Source organism: Leptodactylus fuscus, chromosome 7 (genome assembly GCF_031893055.1).
Source record: "Leptodactylus fuscus isolate aLepFus1 chromosome 7, aLepFus1.hap2, whole genome shotgun sequence".
In the NCBI taxonomy this organism is placed as follows: Eukaryota; Metazoa; Chordata; class Amphibia; order Anura; family Leptodactylidae; genus Leptodactylus; species Leptodactylus fuscus.
Window position 1 is genome coordinate 154,764,100 of NC_134271.1, and position 24,353 is coordinate 154,788,452.

Genomic DNA, 24,353 nt, shown 5'->3' on the forward strand with positions numbered 1-24,353 from the left:
TATTTTTGAGGTGCTGCGAACTACAAGTCCCAGCCAGCAGCACTACAGACTAGAAAGCTGTTAGGCTCAGCGTGCCCTGCTGGTTACTAATAGCAATAACAAGTCACTGCCTGTGATGACCTCCAGAGGGTGCTGCTATCAGGCTGACTCCTAGAAGGCAATGTTATATAATGACCACCAGAGGGCGCTGCTATCAGGCTGACTCCTAGAAGGCAATGTTATATAATGACCACCAGAGGGCGCTGCTACTCTGTAGACTCATAGAAGGTGATACTATTTAATGGCCTCTAGAGGGCGATGCTGTCCGGTTATTGTAGTGACAACCAGAAGATACTATTCTGATCACACCAGAGGGCGGTGCTGCTTTGCTGACTCCTAGGGTGTATATATTCTTATATTTTCCTAGGGAGTATCTGCACTTTGTTTTGCATTCTGTCATCCATTGGTCTCGAGTATTGATATAACCTGCAGAGTCATGTATATCATATATCACTGATATCAGTCCTCCTCCTATAACCCTCCAATACTGATATATCCTTCAGATACATGTATATCATATGTGACTGATATCAGTACTCCTCTTATAACACTCCAGTACGGATATAACCTGCAGATACTTGTATATCATGTGACTGATATCAGTCCTCCTCCTATTACCCTCCAATACTGATATATCCCTCAGATACATGTATATCATATATCACTGATATCAGTCCTCCTCGGATAACACTCCGGTACTGATATAATCTCAGATACATTTACATCATATATCACTAATATCAGTCCTCCTCCTATAACCCTCCAATACTGATATATCCCTCAGATACTTGTATATCATGTGTGACTGATATCAGTACTCTTATAACACTCCAGTACGGATATATCCCTCAGATACATGTATATAATATGTGACTGATATCAGTCCTCCTCGAATAACCCTCCGATACTGATATAATCTGCAGATACATGTATATCATATATCACTGATATCAGTCCTCCTCTTATATCCCTCCAATACTGATATATCCCACAGATACATGTATATCATATGTGACTGATATCAGTCCTCCTCGTATAACCCTCCAGTACTGATATAACATACAGATACATGTATATCATATATCACTGATATCAGTCCTCCTCGTATAACCCTCCAGTACTGATATAACATACAGATACATGTATATCATATATCACTGATATCAGTCCTCCTCTTATATCCCTCCAGTACTGATATAACATACATGTATATCATATATCACTGATATCAGTCCTCCTCGTATAACCCTCCAGTACTGATATAACATACAGATACATGTATATCATATATCACTGATATCAGTCCTCCTCGTATAACCCTCCAGTACTGATATAACATACAGATACATGTATATCATATATCACTGATATCAGTCCTCCTCTTATATCCCTCCAGTACTGATATAACATACATGTATATCATATATCACTGATATCAGTCCTCCTCTTATATCCCTCCAATACTGATATATCCCTCAGATACATGTATATCATATATCACTGATATCAGTCCTCCTCGTATAACCCTCCGGTACTGATATAACCTGCAGAGACATGATCTGTAGACCACGGGGTGACTCTTGGTTTCTCAGTCAGTCTGATGCATCGCCCCCTGTCTGCAGGTTCATTCTTTGCGCTGCTGGCCCGGTACTAATGGGGTTACTGGAGAGGGTGGAGAGAAGCCGCCTCTTAAATCTCCTGTAATCTGCTTTCCTGGAGCTGTCGGTAACCCCGGCACCAGCTGAGCGCAGCGGCTGACCAGTGACACAGAGATGCCAGCTAGTCGCAGGCCCACCCCGGGAACAGTAAGTGACTCCTTGTGTCTTATACCTACCTGCTCTGTAGCCAGGGTCTCTTGTAGGTGTGAGGGGGAGGGGCACATGCTGGATGAAATAGCTTCAAGAACAGTACTGCAACCCCCTGTCCTGTCTGCTTCTGGGAAAGCTGGGTGGGAACCAACATGGCCGACATTACAGGAGCTGTCAACCAACAGTCACAGGCACCTGCAGGATGAGTCTGCATCCTAGGAAAGATGGATGACAACCCCATGCCGTAAAGATACTAGAGGGTGTCACCCAGCTTTCCTACTCCCCTGAATGGCAGCACTAGCTTGCTATGCAGTAAAGCAGGGATCGTTCACTACAGAACACATCAGATTTGTCATTTTGGTTGTGATGGAACGGGGGTGACAACTTTTTTTTGTCAGATGTAATGATGGCTCCACAAGTCACCCAACCTTCCCAGGAGCGGATAGAAGAAGTACATGATATATATTAGATGGGGTAGGGGGGGGGGGATAAAGAGGAAAGGGTTAAAGTGAAGTGAGGCAAGGATTGACAGGTGGACTGTCCCTTTAAGCCTCATAGCTGGAGTGCCCCTTTAAGAGACCGTCCAGTTGAGTGTGGATATTATCCCGGCTCTTATAGTTCTGAGTGTCCCGGAGGAATTTGGAGAATGAGAATTTAAAGGATTTCCTAATAGATCCCCCCCCCCCCAACGCCTGCGAAGGAAATCACTTTTCTCACGAAGATTCTTTCCGTGTCCTTGAAAGTTTCCTTCTAATCTGTAGTGATAGCGATCAATCCCCGAGAGAAGGAAGGAAGGGGGAGCGGGGATACAGAAATACTAATCAGAACTCAGGGGTTGTCACAGCCCTGCCCCCTGGTACTGACAACCAGCCTGTATATATCATGTCTGAGAGGTTGTCACAGCCCCGCCCCCTGTCACTGACAACCAGCCTGTATATATCACATGAGAGGTTGTCACAGCCCCGCCCCCTGGTACTGACAACCAGCCTGTATATATCATGTCTGAGAGGTTGTCACAGCCCCGCCCCCTGTTACTGACAACCAGCTGTATATATCATGTCTGAGAGGTAGTCACAGCCCCGCCCCCTGTTACTGACAACCAGCCTGTATATATCACATGAGAGGTTGTCACAGCCCCGCCCCCTGTTACTGACAACCAGCCTGTATATATCATGTCTGAGAGGTTGTCACAGCCCCGCCCCCTGTTACTGACAACCAGCTGTATATATCATGTCTGAGAGGTTGTCACAGCCCCGCCCCCTATTACTGACAACCAGCCTGTATATATCATGTCTGAGAGGTTGTCACAGCCCCGCCCCCTGTTACTGACAACCAGCCTGTATATATCATGTCTGAGAGGTAGTCACAGCCCCGCCCCCTGTTACTGACAACCAGCTGTATATATCATGTCTGAGAGGTTGTCACAGCCCCGCCCCCTATTACTGACAACCAGCTGTATATATCATGTCTGAGAGGTTGTCACAGCCCCGCCCCCTATTACTGACAACCAGCCTGTATATATCATGTCTGAGAGGTTGTCACAGCCCCGCCCCCTATTACTGACAACCAGCTGTATATATCATGTCTGAGAGGTTGTCACAGCCCCGCCCCCTGTTACTGACAACCAGCCTGTATATATCATGTCTGAGAGGTTGTCACAGCCCCGCCCCCTGTTACTGACAACCACCTGTATATATCATGTCTGAGAGGTTGTCACAGCCCCGCCTCCTGTTACTGACAACCAGCCTGTATATATCATGTCTGAGAGGTTGTCACAGCCCCGCCCCCTGTTACTGACAACCAGCCTGTATATACCATGTCTGAGAGGTAGTCACAGCTCCGCCCCCTGTTACTGACAACCAGCCTGTATATATCATGTCTGAGAGGTTGTCACAGCCCCGCCCCCTATTACTGACAACCAGCTGTATATATCATGTCTGAGAGGTTGTCACAGCCCCGCCCCCTGTTGTATATCTGCTTTATTCCTATAGCACCAGACTCATTACAATTGCGGCCATTGTTGATGTGTGTTACTCTTCTTCTCGGGCTATAGGGGGCACTAGTGGTCTTGTACAGCATAGAGTCCAGTTTTTATGGTTAGACCGTCATACACAGTTGTGGACGCTACATGACTCTGTAAGACTTTGCGCCAGAGGTCACTGGGCAGGCAATTGGTCATTAGAGGGTTAATTAAAGCATAATTTGGGGTAATTTCCTGCCTATTCCTTTCTATACGAAGCCTCTTTCACCAGCGACCTCTGACCCTCCCCCACGTCCGTCCATGCCTTCCTGTGTGACATACGTGTTTCTAGCGTGTATAACCACAGAGAACATGAGGAACCAACCCCGGCCTCAGGTCTGGAGTGCGAGACTGCACATCGAAACCGCTACCGGAAAATGTGCTTAAAGGGGAACTCCATCCAGGGCCGAACGGCAGCTCTGTGTTTGGTTCTCTGTAATTCACACACATAGCAAGCGTTATCACGCCAGGGCCGGAGCGCCGCCTTTATCCGGGTCTTTCTATAAGGCTTTAAAAATGGTTGTCAGAGTCTCCGCCCACTGTCACTGTGAGAGAAAGCGTGGTAAGGGGTGTGGCCAACCACAAAGGGGCAAGGCTTGGGTAAAATTAACCCCTAAGTGGTGGGGCTGAGAAGGGGATAAGGTTTTTCATGAGTTTGTTTGGCAACTGGGAAAATCCGGGGTATCGGCACATGCCCCGCCCACAATAAGGCTAAGCCACACCCCTAACTAAAGGTAAAAATTACTGAAGGAATTAAAGATGGAGGACATACTGCCTAATAGCAAGCCTGGCCTTGCTGTCTATAGCAACCAATCAGAGCTCAGCTTACATTTCTTACACTGCTAGATGAAAATGAAAGCTGTTCTCTGATTGGTGGCTATGGGTAACATGGCGAGACGTATTGCTAGCTTTGATAAATGAGGCCCAAGGCGTACTTGGCGCAGGGGCGGAGCTTACTGTATCTCCTCACATATTGTACCTATCTAGGAGTCTCTGCGCCTGACCATGGTGAGCAGGTGTGAGGCCGCCGCCCATGTTACCAGCTGATGTCACAGCCATATTCAGTATGTACTCAGCAACAGCCAGCAGATAGGGGCGGAGCCTGAGGAAACCGTCAGCAGGGAGGGAGGGAGCGCTACAGATAGGGGATACTGGTACAGCCTGCAGAGTATTACACTGCCCGCCTCTCCACACATCTGCAGAACATCACTCTGTCCTCTCTACCTCCTGGTATATAGTGATCTATCCTGCAGACTATTACACCTCTGACCTCTCTGGTATATAGTGATGTATCCTGCAGACTATTACACCTCTCTCCCTCCAGGTACATAGTGATGTATCCTGCAGACTATTACACCTCTCTCCCTCCAGGTACATAGTGATGTATCCTGCAGACTATCACACCTCTGTCCTCTCTGGTACATAGTGATGTATCCTGCAGACTATCACACCTCTGTCCTCTCTGGTATATAGTGATGTATCCTGCAGACTATTACACCTCTCTCCCTCCAGGTACATAGTGATGTATCCTGCAGACTATTACACCTCTGTCCTCTCTGGTACATAGTGATGTATCCTGCAGACTATTACACCTCTCTCCCTCCAGGTACATAGTGATGTATCCTGCAGACTATTACACCTCTCTCCCTCCAGGTACATAGTGATGTATCCTGCAGACTATTCCACCTCTGCCCTCTCTGGTATATAGTGATGTATCCTGCAGACTATTACACCTCTCTCCCTTCAGGTATATAGTGATGTATCCTGCAGACTATTCCACCTCTGCCCTCTCTGGTATATAGTGATGTATCCTGCAGACTATCACACCTCTGCCCTCTCTGGTATATAGTGATGTATCCTGCAGACTATTACACCTCTCTCCCTTCAGGTATATAGTGATGTATCCTGCAGACTATTCCACCTCTGCCCTCTCTGGTATATAGTGATGTATCCTGCAGACTATTACACCTCTCTCCCTCCAGGTACATAGTGATGTATCCTGCAGACTATCACACCTCTGCCCTCTCTGGTATATAGTGATGTATCCTGCAGACTATTACACCTCTCTCCCTCCAGGTACATAGTGATGTATCCTGCAGACTATTCCACCTCTCTCCCTCCAGGTACATAGTGATGTATCCTGCAGACTATTACACCTCTGCCCTCTCTGGTACATAGTGATGTATCCTGCAGACTATTACACCTCTGTCCTCTCTGGTACATAGTGATGTATCCTGCAGACTATTCCACCTCTGTCCTCTCTGGTATATAGTGATGTATCCTGCAGACTATTACACCTCTCTCCCTTCAGGTATATAGTGATGTATCCTGCAGACTATTCCACCTCTGTCCTCTCTGGTATATAGTGATGTATCCTGCAGACTATTACACCTCTGTCCTCTCTGGTATATAGTGATGTATCCTGCAGACTATTCCACCTCTGCCCTCTCTGGTATATAGTGATGTATCCTGCAGACTATTCCACCTCTGCCCTCTCTGGTATATAGTGATGTATCCTGCAGACTATTACACCTCTCTGGTATATAGTGATGTATCCTGCAGACTATTCCACCTCTGCCCTCTCTGGTACATAGTGATGTATCCTGCAGACTATTCCACCTCTGCCCTCTCTGGTATATAGTGATGTATCCTGCAGACTATTACACCTCTCTGGTATATAGTGATGTATCCTGCAGACTATTCCACCTCTCTGGTACATAGTGATGTATCCTGCAGACTATTCCACCTCTGCCCTCTCTGGTATATAGTGATGTATCCTGCAGACTATTCCACCTCTGTCCTCTCTGGTACATAGTGATGTATCCTGCAGACTATTACACCTCTCTGGTATATAGTGATGTATCCTGCAGACTATTCCACCTCTGTCCTCTCTGGTACATAGTGATGTATCCTGCAGACTATTCCACCTCTGCCCTCTCTGGTATATAGTGATGTATCCTGCAGACTATTCCACCTCTGTCCTCTCTGGTACATAGTGATGTATCCTGCAGACTATTCCACCTCTGCCCTCTCTGGTACATAGTGATGTATCCTGCAGACTATTCCACCTCTGCCCTCTCTGGTATATAGTGATGTATCCTGCAGACTATTACACCTCTCTGGTATATAGTGATGTATCCTGCAGACTATTCCACCTCTGCCCTCTCTGGTACATAGTGATGTATCCTGCAGACTATTCCACCTCTGCCCTCTCTGGTATATAGTGATGTATCCTGCAGACTATTACACCTCTCTGGTATATAGTGATGTATCCTGCAGACTATTCCACCTCTCTGGTACATAGTGATGTATCCTGCAGACTATTCCACCTCTGCCCTCTCTGGTATATAGTGATGTATCCTGCAGACTATTACACCTCTCTGGTATATAGTGATGTATCCTGCAGACTATTCCACCTCTCTGGTACATAGTGATGTATCCTGCAGACTATTCCACCTCTGCCCTCTCTGGTATATAGTGATGTATCCTGCAGACTATTCCACCTCTGTCCTCTCTGGTACATAGTGATGTATCCTGCAGACTATTACACCTCTCTGGTATATAGTGATGTATCCTGCAGACTATTCCACCTCTGTCCTCTCTGGTACATAGTGATGTATCCTGCAGACTATTACACCTCTCTGGTATATAGTGATGTATCCTGCAGACTATTCCACCTCTCTGGTACATAGTGATGTATCCTGCAGACTATTACACCTCTCTGGTACATAGTGATGTATCCTGCAGACTATTCCACCTCTCTGGTACATAGTGCTGTCGGTGATGCTGTGCAGAGCATTGCCCCCCGTCCATCTCGCTGTGTGTTGGTGGGGAGGGGTCGGGCACAGCTGTCATCTCGGCCTCGCACACACACAATAGATGGGCTCCCCCCTCCTCACCGCCGCCCCCTCCCGGCTTTCCTGGTAACATCTGGAGACTGCGCCCCCCCCCCCGCACAGGACACCGCCCGCCCGCCCCGGGGATTCAATGGTGTGATGTCGCCATGGTAACCGCAGGATGAGGCACCGCCGGTACCGAGCGCAGTGAGCGGCGGACAATAGCGGGATAGCGCGGAGCGGCGGCGGGACCGGAGGAGGAGGAGGAGACCCCCATAATATACAGCAGGAGGAGGAGACCCCCATAATATACAGCAGGAGGAGGAGACCCCCATAATATACAGCAGGAGGAGGAGACCCCCATAATATACAGCAGGAGGAGGAGACCCCCATAATATACAGCAGGAGGAGGAGCCCCCGGACACCCCCAGGTGAGGAGACCCCCGTATATACAGCTATAGCCGCGTATACAGCAGGAGGAGGAGACCCCCATAATATACAGCAGGAGGAGGAGCCCCCGGACACCCCCAGGTGAGGAGACCCCCGTATATACAGCTATAGCCGGGTATACAGCAGGAGGAGCCCCCGGACATCCTCCAGGTGAGGAGACCCCCGTATATACAGCTATAGCCGGGTATACAGCAGGAGGAGCCCCCGGACACCCCCAGGTGAGGAGACCCCCGTATATACAGCTATAGCCGGGTATACAGCAGGAGGAGGAGGAGCCCCCGGACACCCCCAGGTGAGGAGACCCCCGTATATACAGCTATAGCCGGGTATACAGCAGGAGGAGCCCCCGGACATCCTCCAGGTGAGGAGACCCCCGTATATACAGCTATAGCCGGGTATACAGCAGGAGGAGGAGACCCCCAGGTGAGGAGACCCCGTATATACAGCTATAGCCGGGTATACAGCAGGAGGAGGAGGAGGAGACCCCCAGGTGAGGAGACCCCGTATATACAGCTATAGCCGGGTATACAGCAGGAGGAGGAGGAGGAGACCCCCAGGTGAGGAGACCCCGTATATACAGCTATAGCCGGGTACACAGCAGCAGGAGGAGGAGACCCCCAGGTGAGGAGACCCCCGTATATACAGCTATAGCCGGGTATACAGCAGGAGGAGGAGACCCCCAGGTGAGGAGACCCCCGTATATACAGCTATAGCCGGGTATACAGCAGGAGGAGGAGACCCCCAGGTGAGGAGACCCCCGTATATACAGCTATAGCCGGGTATACAGCAGGAGGAGGAGCCCCCGGACACCCCCAGGTGAGGAGACCCCGTATATACAGCTATAGCCGGGTATACAGCAGGAGGAGGAGGAGGACACCCCCCAGGTGAGGAGACCCCCGTATATACAGCTATAGCCGGGTATACAGCAGCAGGAGGAGGAGACCCCCAGGTGAGGAGACCCCGTATATACAGCTATAGCCGCGTATACAGCAGGTGTGGCCCCCCAGATACTCCCCAGGTAAGGAGACCCCCATAATATGGCCTTATATTCAGCTATAACCGGGTATACAGCAGGTGGGGGCCCCCGGATACCCCCAGGTGAGGAGACCCCCATAGTAATGCCTTATATACAGCTATAGATGAGTATACAGCAGGCAGATGGCCGTATCCTCTCCTCGGGGACCCCCGCCCTATATCAGGTAATGACATCATGGTGGATGATCCCACAGGTGAGATATAAGAGGAGACTGCTGAGGAGATGGGGCGGGTATATAATACACTATATATATGCTATATCATACCATGGTGACATCACCACTTATATATATAGAACTGTGATGTCACTATTATTTCCAGTAACTTAGGAACCACAACTCCCAGCAGGCTCAGGCCGCCTCGTACTGGTCATCACCTTATTATAATGGGGGGACAATATGGCAATACTGTGTAATATACAGGCTATGTAATATATAGAGGGAGTCACATATATAACAGGAAGATATGGCTGTGTAATGTATAGACCTTACTGTGTATATATGGACAGTGCACAGCACCACTCCTCTTCTCCTGTATACTGCGTGTACATCTAAGTATCTGCTCTTATACTGTCTGCAGGTATATGAGCTCAGAGGTCGTCACCTGTATAGCAGATCAGACATGGAGTATATGGCGGAAGAATTTCCTGTGACTAATACATTACATGTAACACCACAGTGCTCAAATACTACAGGGAAATACACATATAGCGCAGGAACTACACCGTACAGAGATGTCCTGGAACGTCATAGAATACATAATAGTCATACTATATGGGGCAGTATTATAGTAGTTATATTCTTGTATATGGGAGCAGTATTATAGTAGTTATATTCTTGTATATAGGAGGTAGTATTATAGTAGTTATATTCTTGTACATAGGAGGTAGTATTATAGTAGTTATATTCTTGTACATAGGAGTAGTATTATAGTAGTTATATTCTTGTACATAGGAGCAGTATTATAGTAGTTATATTCTTGTACATAGGAGCAGTATTATAGTAGTTATATTCTTGTACATAGGAGCAGTATTATAGTAGTTATATTCTTGTACATAGGAGTAGTATTATAGTAGTTATATTCTTGTACATAGGGGCAGTATTATAGTAGTTATATTCTTGTACATAGGAGCAGTATTATAGTAGTTATATTCTTGTACATAGGAGCAGTATTATAGTAGTTATATTCTTGTACATAGGAGTAGTATTATAGTAGTTATATTCTTGTACATAGGAGTAGTATTATAGTAGTTATATTCTTGTACATAGGGGTAGTATTATAGTAGTTATATTCTTGTACATAGGAGGTAGTATTATAGTAGTTATATTCTTGTACATAGGAGGTAGTATTATAGTAGTTATATTCTTGTACATAGGAGGTAGTATTATAGTAGTTATATTCTTGTACATAGGAGGTAGTATTATAGTAGTTATATTCTTGTACATAGGAGTAGTATTATAGTAGTTATATTCTTGTACATAGGAGTAGTATTATAGTAGTTATATTCTTGTACATAGGAGGTAGTATTATAGTAGTTATATTCTTGTACATAGGGGTAGTATTATAGTAGTTATATTCTTGTACATAGGGAGTAGTATTATAGTAGTTATATTCTTGTACATAGGAGTAGTATTATAGTAGTTATATTCTTGTACATAGGAGGCAGTATTATAGAAGTTATATTCTTGTACATAGGGGTAGTATTATAGTAGTTATATTCTTGTACATAGGAGTAGTATTATAGTAGTTATATTCTTGTACATAGGGAGTAGTATTATAGTAGTTATATTCTTGTACATAGGAGCAGTATTATAGTAGTTATATTCTTGTACATAGGGGTAGTATTATAGTAGTTATATTCTTGTACATAGGAGGTAGTATTATAGTAGTTATATTCTTGTACATAGGAGGTAGTATTATAGTAGTTATATTCTTGTACATAGGAGGTAGTATTATAGTAGTTATATTCTTGTACATAGGAGGTAGTATTATAGTAGTTATATTCTTGTACATAGGGGTAGTATTATAGTAGTTATATTCTTGTACATAGGAGCAGTATTATAGTAGTTATATTCTTGTACATAGGAGCAGTATTATAGTAGTTATATTCTTGTACATAGGAGGTAGTATTATAGTAGTTATATTCTTGTACATAGGAGCAGTATTATAGTAGTTATATTCTTGTATATAGGAGCAGTATTATAGTAGTTATGTTCTTGTACATAGGAGGTAGTATTATAGTAGTTATATTCTTGTACATAGGAGGTGGTATTATAGTAGTTATATTCTTGTACATAGGAGCAGTATTATAGTAGTTATATTCTTGTACATAGGAGTAGTATTATAGTAGTTATATTCTTGTACATAGGAGGTAGTATTATAGTAGTTATATTCTTGTACATAGGAGTAGTATTATAGTAGTTATATTCTTGTACATAGGAGCAGTATTATAGTAGTTATATTCTTGTACATAGGAGGTAGTATTATAGTAGTTATATTCTTGTACATAGGAGTAGTATTATAGTAGTTATATTCTTGTACATAGGAGTAGTATTATAGTAGTTATATTCTTGTACATAGGAGCAGTATTATAGTAGTTATATTCTTGTACATAGGAGGTAGTATTATAGTAGTTATATTCTTGTACATAGGGGTAGTATTATTGTAGTTATATTCTTGTGCATAGGAGTAGTATTATAGTAGTTATATTCTTGTACATAGGAGGTAGTATTATAGTAGTTATATTCTTGTACATAGGAGTAGTATTATAGTAGTTATATTTTTGTACATAGGAGGTAGTATTATAGTAGTTATATTCTTGTTTATAGGAGCAGTATTATAATAGTTATATTCTTGTACATAGGAGTAGTATTATAGTAGTTATATTCTTGTACATAGGAGCAGTATTATAGTAGTTATATTCTTGTTTATAGGAGCAGTATTATAGTAGTTATATTCTTGTACATAGGAGCAGTATTATAGTAGTTATATTCTTGTACATAGGAGGTAGTATTATAGTAGTTATATTCTTGTACATAGGAGTAGTATTATAGTAGTTATATTCTTGTACATATGAGTAGTATTATAGTAGTTATATTCTTGTACATAGGAGCAGTATTATAGTAGTTATATTCTTGTACATAGGAGCAGTATTATAGTAGTTATATTCTTGTACATAGGAGGTAGTATTATAGTAGTTATATTCTTGTGCATAGGAGTAGTATTATAGTAGTTATATTCTTGTACATAGGAGTAGTATTATAGTAGTTATATTCTTGTACATAGGAGCAGTATTATAGTAGTTATATTCTTGTACATAGGAGCAGTATTATAGTAGTTATATTCTTGTACATAGGAGCAGTATTATAGTAGTTATATTCTTGTACATAGGAGCAGTATTATAGTAGTTATATTCTTGTACATAGGAGCAGTATTATAGTAGTTATATTCTTGTACATAGGAGCAGTATTATAGTAGTTATATTCTTGTACATAGGGGCAGTATTATTGTAGTTATATTCTTGTGCATAGGAGGTAGTATTATAGTAGTTATATTCTTGTACATAGGGGTAGTATTATTGTAGTTATATTCTTGTACATAGGAGCAGTATTATAATAGTTATATTCTTGTACATAGGAGTAGTATTATAGTAGTTATATTCTTGTACATAGGAGCAGTATTATAGTAGTTATATTCTTGTTTATAGGAGCAGTATTATAGTAGTTATATTCTTGTACGTAGGAGATAGTATTATAGTAGTTATATTCTTGTTTATAGGAGCAGTATTATAATAGTTATATTCTTGTACATAGGAGGTAGTATTATAGTAGTTATATTCTTGTTTATAGGAGGCAGTATTATAATAGTTATATTCTTGTACATAGGAGTAGTATTATAGTAGTTATATTTTTGTACATAGGAGTAGTATTATAGTAGTTATATTCTTGTACATAGGAGGCAGTATTATAATAGTTATATTCTTGTACATAGGAGTAGTATTATAGTAGTTATATTTTTGTACATAGGAGTAGTATTATAGTAGTTATATTTTTGTACATAGGAGCAGTATTATAGTAGTTATATTCTTGTACGTAGGAGGTAGTATTATAGTAGTTATATTCTTGTTTATAGGAGGTAGTATTATAGTAGTTATATTCTTGTACATAGGAGGTAGTATTATAGTAGTTATATTCTTGTACATAGGAGGTAGTATTATAGTAGTTATATTCTTGTACATAGGAGTAGTATTATAGTAGTTATATTCTTGTACATAGGAGCAGTATTATAGTAGTTATATTCTTGTACATAGGAGGTAGTATTATAGTAGTTATATTCTTGTACATAGGAGTAGTATTATAGTAGTTATATTCTTGTACATAGGAGTAGTATTATAGTAGTTATATTCTCGTACATAGGAGCAGTATTATAGTAGTTATATTCTTGTACATAGGAGGTAGTATTATAGTAGTTATATTCTTGTACATAGGGGTAGTATTATTGTAGTTATATTCTTGTGCATAGGAGTAGTATTATAGTAGTTATATTCTTGTACATAGGAGGTAGTATTATAGTAGTTATATTCTTGTACATAGGAGTAGTATTATAGTAGTTATATTTTTGTACATAGGAGGTAGTATTATAGTAGTTATATTCTTGTTTATAGGAGCAGTATTATAATAGTTATATTCTTGTACATAGGAGTAGTATTATAGTAGTTATATTCTTGTACATAGGAGCAGTATTATAGTAGTTATATTCTTGTTTATAGGAGCAGTATTATAGTAGTTATATTCTTGTACATAGGAGCAGTATTATAGTAGTTATATTCTTGTACATAGGAGGTAGTATTATAGTAGTTATATTCTTGTACATAGGAGTAGTATTATAGTAGTTATATTCTTGTACATATGAGTAGTATTATAGTAGTTATATTCTTGTACATAGGAGCAGTATTATAGTAGTTATATTCTTGTACATAGGAGCAGTATTATAGTAGTTATATTCTTGTACATAGGAGGTAGTATTATAGTAGTTATATTCTTGTGCATAGGAGTAGTATTATAGTAGTTATATTCTTGTACATAGGAGTAGTATTATAGTAGTTATATTCTTGTACATAGGAGCAGTATTATAGTAGTTATATTCTTGTACATAGGAGCAGTATTATAGTAGTTATATTCTTGTACATAGGAGCAGTATTATAGTAGTTATATTCTTGTACATAGGAGCAGTATTATAGTAGTTATATTCTTGTACATAGGAGCAGTATTATAGTAGTTATATTCTTGTACATAGGAGCAGTATTATAGTAGTTATATTCTTGTACATAGGGGCAGTATTATTGTAGTTATATTCTTGTGCATAGGAGGTAGTATTATAGTAGTTATATTCTTGTACATAGGGGTAGTATTATTGTAGTTATATTCTTGTACATAGGAGCAGTATTATAATAGTTATATTCTTGTACATAGGAGTAGTATTATAGTAGTTATATTCTTGTACATAGGAGCAGTATTATAGTAGTTATATTCTTGTTTATAGGAGCAGTATTATAGTAGTTATATTCTTGTACGTAGGAGATAGTATTATAGTAGTTATATTCTTGTTTATAGGAGCAGTATTATAATAGTTATATTCTTGTACATAGGAGGTAGTATTATAGTAGTTATATTCTTGTTTATAGGAGGCAGTATTATAATAGTTATATTCTTGTACATAGGAGTAGTATTATAGTAGTTATATTTTTGTACATAGGAGTAGTATTATAGTAGTTATATTCTTGTACATAGGAGGCAGTATTATAATAGTTATATTCTTGTACATAGGAGTAGTATTATAGTAGTTATATTTTTGTACATAGGAGTAGTATTATAGTAGTTATATTTTTGTACATAGGAGCAGTATTATAGTAGTTATATTCTTGTACGTAGGAGGTAGTATTATAGTAGTTATATTCTTGTTTATAGGAGGTAGTATTATAGTAGTTATATTCTTGTACATAGGAGGTAGTATTATAGTAGTTATATTCTTGTACATAGGAGGTAGTATTATAGTAGTTATATTCTTGTACATAGGAGGTAGTATTATAGTAGTTATATTCTTGTACATAGGAGGTAGTATTATAGTAGTTATATTCTTGTACATAGGAGTAGTATTATAGTAGTTATATTCTTGTACAAAGGAGTAGTATTATAGTAGTTATATTCTTGTACATAGGAGCAGTATTATAGTAGTTATATTCTTGTACATAGGAGTAGTATTATAGTAGTTATATTCTTGTACATAGGAGTAGTATTATAGTAGTTGTATTCTTGTACATAGGGGGCAGTATTATAGTAGTTATATTCTTGTACATAGGAGTAGTATTATAGTAGTTATATTCTTGTACATAGGAGTAGTATTATAGTAGTTATATTCTTGTACATAGGAGTAGTATTATAGTAGTTATATTCCTGTACATAGGAGTAGTATTATAGTAGTTATATTCTTGTACATAAGAGCAGTATTATAGTAGTTATATTCTTGTACATAGGAGGTTGTATTATAGTAGTTATATTCTTGTACATAGGAGTAGTATTATAGTAGTTATATTCTTGTACATAGGAGCAGTATTATAGTAGTTATATTCTTGTACATAGGGGGCAGTATTATAGTAGTTATATTCTTGTACATAGGAGTAGTATTATAGTAGTTATATTCTTGTACATAGGAGTAGTATTATAGTAGTTATATTCTTGTACATAGGAGTAGTATTATAGTAGTTATATTCTTGTACAAAGGAGTAGTATTATAGTAGTTATATTCTTGTACATAAGAGCAGTATTATAGTAGTTATATTCTTGTACATAGGAGCAGTATTATAGTAGTTATATTCTTGTACATAGGAGTAGTATTATAGTAGTTATATTCTTGTACATAGGAGTAGTATTATAGTAGTTGTATTCTTGTACATAGGGGGCAGTATTATAGTAGTTATATTCTTGTACATAGGAGTAGTATTATAGTAGTTATATTCTTGTACAAAGGAGTAGTATTATAGTAGTTATATTCTTGTACATAAGAGCAGTATTATAGTAGTTATATTCTTGTACATAGGAGCAGTATTATAGTAGTTATATTCTTGTACATAGGAGTAGTATTATAGTAGTTATATTCTTGTACATAGGAGCAATATTCTAGTAGTTATATTCTTGTACATAGGAGTAGTATTATAGTAGTTGTATTCTTGTACATAGGGGGCAGTATTATAGTAGTTATATTCTTGTACATAGGAGTAGTATTATAGTAGTTATATTCTTGTACAAAGGAGTAGTATTATAGTAGTTATATTCTTGTACATAAGAGCAGTATTATAGTAGTTATATTCTTGTACATAGGAGCAGTATTATAGTAGTTATATTCTTGTACATAGGAGTAGTATTATAGTAGTTATATTCTTGTACATAGGAGTAGTATTATAGTAGTTATATTCTTGTACATAGGAGCAGTATTATAGTAGTTATATTCTTGTACATAGGAGTAGTATTATAGTAGTTGTATTCTTGTACATAGGGGGCAGTATTATAGTAGTTATATTCTTGTACATAGGAGTAGTATTATAGTAGTTATATTCTTGTACATAGGAGTAGTATTATAGTAGTTATATTCTTGTACATAGGAGCAGTATTATAGTAGTTATATTCTTGTACATGGGAGCAGTATTATAGTAGTTATATTCTTGTACATAGCAGTAGTATTATAGTAGTTATATTCTTGTACATAGGAGCAGTATTATAGTAGTTATATTCTTGTACATAGGAGGTAGTATTATAGTAGTTATATTCTTGTACATAGGAGTAGTATTATAGTAGTTATATTCTTGTACATAGGGGTAGTATTATAGTAGTTATATTCTTGTACATAGGAGCAGTATTATAGTAGTTATATTCTTGTACATAGGAGTAGTATTATAGTAGTTATATTCTTGTACATAGGAGCAGTATTATAGTAGTTATATTCTTGTACATAGGAGGTAGTATTATAGTAGTTATATTCTTGTACATAGGAGTAGTATTATAGTAGTTATATTCTTGTACATAGGAGCAGTATTATAGTAGTTATATTCTTGTACATAGGAGTAGTATTATAGTAGTTATATTCTTGTATATAGGAGTAGTGTTATGATTGTATAGAGTTGTCTAGTATTGGTCATGTGACTAGAGCTTCTAGTAAGTACTATATACCGTAGTATTGATTATTAGTCAGGATTCCTGGATGTGCGGTATATTGTTGCTGTGCTGTGGTCACTTGGGGGTTACTTTGATACTTATTGGATTCCCATTGTCTCTCATTGACTCCTATGACTACATGACTGATGTACTAGATGATGGGCATTGTATTCCGGCCCTCGCACCGCGGCCAGTCCTCTCTTATACTCTTACCATGCAGGTGCTTCACATTGGGCAATGTTTATGTTGGAAGTTATGTGTGCAATGTAGTGATGTGAGGCTGTATCACACAGGATAGGATTAGATACATAGCTCAGTATACAGTATCACACAGGATAGGATTAGATACACAGCTCAGTATACAGTATCACACAGGATAGGATTAGATACACAGCTCAGTATACAGTATCACGCAGGATAGGATTAGATACACAGCTCAGTATACTGTATCACACAGGATAGGATTAGATACACAGCTCAGTATACAGTATCACACAGGATAGGATTAGATACACAGCTCAGTATACAGTATCACACAGGATAGGATTAGATACACAGCTCAGTATACAGTATCACACAGGATAGGATTAGATACACAGCTCAGTATACAGTATCACACAGGATAGGATTAGATACACAGCTCAGTATACAGTATCACACAGGATAGGATTAGATACACAGCTCAGTATACAGTATCACACAGGATAGGATTAGATACACAGCTCAGTATACAGTATCACACAGGATAGGATTAGATACACAGCTCAGTATACAGTATCACACAGGATAGGATTAGATACACAGCTCAGTACATTAGAATATAGGTTAGATACATCGGATACACGAGGTAATACGGTCAGTGCTGGAGCAGATGTTGGGGGTTTTATTCCCCTCATTATATACATGTCACCTCCTCATGCAGACGTTTCGGATACACACATTACGACCTCGCTGTCATTGGCTAATGCCCAAGAATAGAGGTCAGGGGGATTAACCCCTCACTGTCCTGGGCCCTGTATAAGCGATGCCCCCTCATGTACAGGTGGTGATGTGAACGCGGCCCCACCATCCTCATCCTCCTCCCCCTCCCCCGCTTCCTGTACCCCGTCGGCTCAGTCGGACCAGTCATTGTGAAAGTCTGACTAGCGGTTATTTATACACTCATTGGCCACAACCTGGGAGGAAGCGGCGAGAGATGCGCGAAGTATAAGACATGACCGATACATTGTAGGCACAGAATGAGCGGGTACTGACTGGCATTGCCCAGTATATGGCGCGGCGCCCTCTACAGTAAAATACTACTACAATATCCAACACAATGGAGGGAAGTGTGTGGGGGGATGATGGCGGTTGTAGTGCTCCTCCAGGACCGCGCACGCCTCTCATCTTATGGCTTTGATGTGACATCTGCTGAGGAAGTGGAAGTGTCCGGTGACAGGACGACACTTGGCAGCCATGACGGTTGGGAGATGTAGTGCGGCACTGACCCTAACATGACCGATCTATGTCAGCGACTGCGGGGTTATCACTTATATAGCCAATGATCCATAAATCACAGGGCCCCACCCACCTGCACTAAGCTCCTCCTACAACCCTTCACCAGGGTGGCCACTGCACCAACATGGCGGCCTCCAGGACCGGCAAGTGGTAGATTTTATTGGCAGTCATATTATGTATCACCCAGCTTTCCTAGGACCAGATGGAGCTTCTGCCTGTGTCAGATGAGGGCGCTCAGTACACGTCACCGCTGATCGGAAACTCATCATCATCCGTCAGTCACTAGAAGTCCAGGCATGAAAAATGGATGGAACATTCCTGGAGCCCCGGAAACTGCATCTGCATAATAATGTGAGGAGACCGTCAGCAAGGGTTAACTCACTGTGTGCCGGAAGAGGAAGCAGACAGCATTCAAGCATGGTGCTGGTGTATCTAAGCTTCAGAGCGGTGTATCTAATCCTATCATGTGTGATACATGGTTACAAAGTGTGGTCGCAGAATGACATCCATCAGGCTGATGACGGGTTGGAGAGAATGCGGCCGAAGGATCGGGGCGTGAAAGACGAATTCTGTAGATTTTCAGGGTTCATGTTTGCGTCTGGAAAGAAATTCATTGAAGCACTTACTGTAAAGAAGCTCCTCAGCACTGACACCCCCTACATCAGCTCCTCAGCACTGACACCCCCTAAATCAGCTCCTCAGCACTGACACCCCCTAAATCAGCTCCTCAGCACTGACACCACCTACATCAGCTCCTCAGCACTGACACCACCTACATCAGCTCCTCAGCACTGACACCCCCTACATCAGCTCCTCAGCACTGACACCACCTACATCAGCTCCTCAGCACTGACACCCCCTACATCAGGTCCTCAGCACTGACACCCCCTACATCAGCTCCTCAGCACTGACACCCCTAAATCAGCTCCTCAGCTCTGACACCACCTACATCAGCTCCTCAGCACTGACACCCACTACATCAGCTCCTCAGCACTGACACCACCTACATCAGCTCCTCAGCACTGACACCCCCTACATCAGCTCCTCAGCACTGACACCTCCTACATCAGGTCCTCAGCACTGACACCCCCTACATCAGCTCCTCAGCACTGACACCCCCTACATCAGCTCCTCAGCACTGACACCCCTAAATCAGCTCCTCAGCACTGACACCACCTACATCAGCTCCTCAGCACTGACACCCCCTACATCAGCTCCTCAGCACTGACACCACATACATCAGGTCCTCAGCACTGACACCCACTACATCAGCTCCTCAGCACTGACACCCCTAAATCAGCTCCTCAGCTCTGACACCACCTACATCAGCTCCTCAGCACTGACACCCACTACATCAGCTCCTCAGCACTGACACCACCTACATCAGGTCCTCAGCACTGACACCACATACATCAGGTCCTCAGCACTGACACCCCCTACATCAGCTCCTCAGCACTGACACCCCCTACATCAGCTCCTCAGCACTGACACCCCCTACATCAGCTCCTCAGTACTGACACCCCCTACATCAGGTCCTCAGCACTGACACCCCCTACATCAGGTCCTCAGCACTGACACCCCCTACAACAACTCCTCAGCACTGACACCCACTACATCAGCTCCTCAGCACTGACACCCCTAAATCAGCTCCTCAGCTCTGACACCACCTACATCAGCTCCTCAGCACTGACACCCCCTAAATCAGCTCCTCAGCACTGACACCCCCTACATCAGCTCCTCAGCACTGACACCCCCTAAATCAGCTCCTCAGCACTGACACCCCTAAATCAGCTCCTCAGCACTGACACCCCCTACATCAGCTCCTCAGCACTGACACCCCCTAAATCAGCTCCTCAGCACTGACACCCCCTAAATCAGCTCCTCAGCACTGACACCCCCTAAATCAGCTCCTCAGCACTGACACCACATACATCAGCTCCTCAGCACTGACACCCCCTACATCAGCTCCTCAGCACTGACACCCCCTAAATCAGCTCCTCAGCACTGACACCCCCTAAATCAGCTCCTCAGCACTGACACCACCTACATCAGCTCCTCAGCACTGACACCCCCTACATCAGCTCCTCAGCACTGACACCCCCTAAATCAGCTCCTCAGCACTGACACCCCCTACATCAGCTCCTCAGCACTGACACCCCTAAATCAGCTCCTCAGCTCTGACACCACCTACATCAGCTCCTCAGCACTGACACCCACTACATCAGCTCCTCAGCACTGACACCACCTACATCAGCTCCTCAGCACTGACACCCCCTACATCAGCTCCTCAGCACTGACACCCCTAAATCAGCTCCTCAGCACGGACACCCCCTACATCAGCTCCTCAGCACAGACACCCCCTACATCAGCTCCTCAGCACTGACACCCCCTACATCAGCTCCTCAGCACTGACACCACCTATATCAGCTCCTCAGCACTGACACCCCCTACATCAGCTCCTCAGCACTGACACCCCTAAATCAGCTCCTCAGCTCTGACACCACCTACATCAGCTCCTCAGCACTGACACCCACTACATCAGCTCCTCAGCACTGACACCACCTACATCAGCTCCTCAGCACTGACACCCCCTACATCAGCTCCTCAGCACTGACACCCCTAAATCAGCTCCTCAGCACTGACACCACCTACATCAGCTCCTCAGCACTGACACCCCCTACATCAGCTCCTCAGCACTGACACCACCTACATCAGCTCCTCAGCACTGACACCCCCTACATCAGCTCCTCAGTACTGACACCCCCTAAATCAGCTCCTCAGCACTGACACCCCTAAATCAGCTCCTCAGCACTGACACCACCTACATCACCTCCTCAGCACTGACACCACCTACATCAGCTCCTCAGCACTGACACCCACTACATCAGGTCCTCAGCACTGACACCCCCTACATCAGGTCCTCAGCTCTGACACCCCCTACATCAGGTCCTCAGCACTGACACCATCTACATCAGCTCCTCAGCACTGACACCATCTACATCAGCTCCTCAGCACTGACACCACCTACATCAGCTCCTCAGCACTGACACCCCCTACATCAGCTCCTCAGCACTGACACCACCTACATCACCTCCTCAGCACTGACACCCCCTACATCAGCTCCTCAGCACTGACACCCCCTACATCAGCTCCTCAGTACTGACACCCCCTAAATCAGCTCCTCAGCACTGACACCCCTAAATCAGCTCCTCAGCACTGACACCACCTACATCACCTCCTCAGCACTGACACCACCTACATCAGCTCCTCAGCACTGACACCCACTACATCAGGTCCTCAGCACTGACACCCCCTACATCAGGTCCTCAGCTCTGACACCCCCTACATCAGGTCCTCAGCACTGACACCATCTACATCAGCTCCTCAGCACTGACACCATCTACATCAGCTCCTCAGCACTGACACCACCTACATCAGCTCCTCAGCACTGACACCCCCTACATCAGCTCCTCAGCACTGACACCACCTACATCACCTCCTCAGCACTGACACCCCCTACATCAGCTCCTCAGCACTGACACCCCCTACATCAGCTCCTCAGTACTGACACCACCTACATCAGCTCCTCAGCACTGACACCCCCTACATCAGCTCCTCAGCACTGACACCACCTACATCAGCTCCTCAGCACTGACACCCCCTACATCAGCTCCTCAGCACTGACACCCCCTACATCAGCTCCTCAGCACTGACACCACCTACATCACCTCCTCAGCACTGACACCCCTAAATCAGCTCCTCAGCACTGACACCCCTTACATCAGCTCCTCAGCACTGACACCCCCTACATCAGCTCCTCAGCACTGACACCCCCTACATCAGCTCCTCAGCACTGACACCCCCTAAATCAGCTCCTCAGCACTGACACCCCCTAAATCAGCTCCTCAGCACTGACACCACATACATCAGCTCCTCAGCACTGACACCCCCTAAATCAGCTCCTCAGCACTGACACCCCCTAAATCAGCTCCTCAGCACTGACACCCCCTAAATCAGCTCCTCAGCACTGACACCCCCTACATCAGCTCCTCAGCACTGACACCCACTACATCAGCTCCTCAGCACTGACACCACCTACATCAGCTCCTCAGCACTGACACCCACTACATCAGCTCCTCAGCACTGACACCCCCTACATCAGCTCCTCAGCACTGACACCACCTACATCAGCTCCTCAGCACTGACACCCCCTACATCAGCTCCTCAGCACTGACACCCCTAAATCAGCTCCTCAGCTCTGACACCACCTACATCAGCTCCTCAGCACTGACACCCACTACATCAGCTCCTCAGCACTGACACCACCTACATCAGCTCCTCAGCACTGACACCCCCTACATCAGCTCCTCAGCACTGACACCCCTAAATCAGCTCCTCAGCACTGACACCCCCTACATCAGCTCCTCAGCACTGACACCACATACATCAGGTCCTCAGCACTGACACCCCCTACATCAGCTCCTCAGCACAGACACCCCCTACATCAGCTCCTCAGCACTGACACCACCTACATCAGCTCCTCAGCACTGACACCCCCTACATCAGGTCCTCAGCTCTGACACCCCCTACATCAGCTCCTCAGCACTGACACCACCTACATCAGCTCCTCAGCACTGACACCCCCTACATCAGCTCCTCAGTACTGACACCACCTACATCAGCTCCTCAGCACAGACACCCCCTACATCAGCTCCTCAGCACTGACACCACCTACATCAGCTCCTCAGCACTGACACCCCCTACATCAGGTCCTCAGCTCTGACACCCCCTACATCAGCTCCTCAGCACTGACACCACCTACATCAGCTCCTCAGCACTGACACCACCTACATCAGCTCCTCAGCACTGACACCCCTAAATCAGCTCCTCAGCACTGACACCCCCTACATCAGCTCCTCAGCACTGACACCACCTACATCAGCTCCTCAGCACTGACACCCCCTACATCAGCTCCTCAGCACTGACACCACCTACATCACCTCCTCAGCACTGACACCCCCTACATCAGCTCCTCAGCACTGACACCCCCTACATCAGCTCCTCAGTACTGACACCCCCTACATCAGCTCCTCAGCACTGACAACACCTACATCAGCTCCTCAGCACTGACACCACCTACATCAGGTCCTCAGCACTGACACCTCCTACATCAGCTCCTCAGCACTGACACCCCCTACATCAGGTCCTCAGCACTGACACCCCCTACATCAGGTCCTCAGCACTGACACCCCCTACATCAGCTCCTCAGCACTGACACCACCTACATCACCTCCTCAGCACTGACACCACCTACATCAGCTCCTCAGCACTGACACCCCCTACATCAGCTCCTCAGCACTGACACCACCTACATCAGCTCCTCAGCACTGACACCCCCTAAATCAGCTCCTCAGCACTGACACCACCTACATCAGCTCCTCAGCACTGACACCCCCTACAT

The 24,353-nt window shown here is 43.5% G+C and overlaps 1 protein-coding gene across 2 annotated transcripts in view; it reads left to right on the forward strand.

Moving 5' to 3' along the window:
• The first annotated feature begins 1,762 nt into the window (after nucleotides 1–1,762).
• The window catches only part of SEMA4A (semaphorin 4A), a 64,355-nt gene continuing 41,764 nt past the window's right edge, over nucleotides 1,763–24,353 (forward strand). Inside the window, exon 1 of one of the 2 annotated variants that reach the window (XM_075283312.1) lies at nucleotides 1,763–1,844. The gene's annotated coding sequence lies outside the window, so the exon portion shown is untranslated. Of the gene's footprint in view, nucleotides 1,845–8,209; nucleotides 8,235–24,353 lie in introns of those variants that run through there. The other variant, XM_075283314.1, reaches the window with a different exon arrangement.